This window comes from Pteropus vampyrus, unplaced genomic scaffold, assembly GCF_000151845.1.
Source record: "Pteropus vampyrus isolate Shadow unplaced genomic scaffold, Pvam_2.0 Scaffold72, whole genome shotgun sequence".
Lineage (NCBI taxonomy): Eukaryota > Metazoa > Chordata > Mammalia > Chiroptera > Pteropodidae > Pteropus > Pteropus vampyrus.
This window is the reverse complement of record NW_011888853.1, coordinates 2,850,217-2,852,399: the sequence shown is the minus strand read 5'-3', so window position 1 is coordinate 2,852,399 and position 2,183 is coordinate 2,850,217.

The window sequence follows — 2,183 nt, the reverse complement described above, 5'->3', positions numbered from 1 at the left end:
GTTCCTGCCTCATTAACAAGACAGTGCTCACAAAGAAAGCACTTGGCACAGTGCCTAGCACGGAATAAATGTCTGAGACACGTTAGCCATCGTTAATAATATTAGTAATATTGTCATCATAGTGCAAGCCACTTGGCTGTTCTCCTTTGGAGGCTCCCAAAGGTGGTCTTGGGCTTCTTCTTAACAGCGAGGCCCCTGCAGAGGGGCGCTGGGAGCCATCGGGACCAGTGGGGTGCCCTGCCCTCAGGCTGTTGTGCCAGCCTTAGCTCAGGCACATGCCCACTCTATCTTAGACCAGAGCCTCTGCTGTACACCCTCATCCGGGACCATCCTGCCCACTTTTGGGGACAGGCAAGTACTCCCCGAGGGCACATCTGCACCCGAGGGCGACTCAGGACAGGAGCAGCTGCTTCGGCCACTTTCCTCCCTCCCCCGCCTCATCAGCTCTCTGGTCATGTTCCAGGCTCCGGGAGAGACTGGCGGGAACCCTGAGTCTCAGCCGCAGAAGTGGCAGACAGCAGCACCTCCCTGGTCCCGGCTGCTGCCCTCGGCCACCCTGCAGCTCAGAGCAGCCTTTTCCCTGTCACTCAGGCTCCCACCAGCGGAGAGATTAGCATTCAGGCGGAGGATGGAGGAGCGTCGGGGCAGCCACCTCCTGTCTCCTCTGGGAGCTGACGCTCAAAGCCAGTCGCTCTGGGGGACGTGTCCAGGCCGAGACCCCACTGGAGGTTGGGACAGGGCCCTGGGCACACGGAGGCAACAGTACTGCCCCGTTGTGTATCTTACTGGGTGCCGGTTCTTCCTAGGTGTCCCCATCCAGCAACTGCCACCTCTGCTGTTTCAGAATTCCCCACCGCCCAGCGACTGTGTATGTGGACAGACAGGGCGGGAAGGGCCGCGGGGTGAGGAGGTGAGCGCTTGGAGCTGTTTGGAGCCTACTGCTTGTTCTGAAATTCCTAATTCAGTAACTCACAGTTCACAAATAATCACACTCGTTCACATATGTTAAACACGTGGCATGCTGAGCACTGTACACCCATTATCTAATTTAACCCTCACAGCAGCTCTGTGCGATGGGCCAGGAGCGAGCCAGCTCCTGGCCTCAGTTCTGTCTCCTGGTCCCCTCCCGCCTGTTCTGGTCAGTCTACCAGGCCCCCAAACTTCTAAGCGGTGGCTCTTTCTAAGGAAACGGGAGGGGAGAAGGACTCAGCCTCTAGGGGACATTGGCCCGTCCCTGACATGGGCCCCGGGCCAACCCCTGTAGGGGAGGCAGCGGGCAGGGTCTGCGGGGCCCCCTGCAGAGTTCCGGGGCTGAGGGCGGCAGCTCTCCGCGCAGACTGTGCAGAGCGCAGGGGTGGGAGCTGGGAACGAGAGGCGAGTGGGCTGGGTACGTGGGGAGCGTAAACACAGTCTGCTCCCACCCCAGCAGCCTGCTCCCCAGGAGGGAGCCCCCCTCCCAGCCCACATGGCCCCCAGCCACCAGCGCCGCAGCCCCCTCCTCTTTCCCTCCCTCCATCCAGGACGGGTCCCCAGAGGAGCCCCCATCTCCTGAGCGGGCTCTTAGAACAGCACTGCAAAGGGGTGGCACTGTGGATGTGTGTCTGGGCTGTGAGCCAGCCCCCGTACAGCTAGGTGACCTTGGCCTGACAATTCCTCAGACCGGGGGAAGGAGACAGGCAACTCGGAAATGGCAGAAAGCAGAAGCGAGGATGAAGTGACAGAAACGTGGCCAACAGATTAGAGCATGAATGCAAAGATGAGATCAGGGAACGCAGACTTGTTGGGGACAGAGCCCTCTGACAGTCCTGTCACCAGGAAGGCCAACACCTCCCAGGAGAAAGACAGGCTGACAGGAGCTGTGACAGGTGGCACGAACTCACGGCCCTGTCAGGGCAGTGGGGCTCTGACGTCCCAACACAGACGTCCTTCCCCTGATGCCACCCCCCCAGCCTCCCCCTCTCCCCCTGCCCTACTTCTAAGGCTCCCGCATGCCCCTCCCCCATGGCTTCAGAGCAGGACCCCTCCGTCTGCAGCATCTGCCCCTTTCTTCCCTTCAGATGGGAGGTGCTGCTGTCTAGAAAACCTCTTCATGCTTCCTGAAGGTCAGGGGCAGAGGCCAGCCAGGCCCAGACCTCACCACCGGGTGGGCAGTGCGGGCTGGATGGGGAGAGATGCATGCGTGG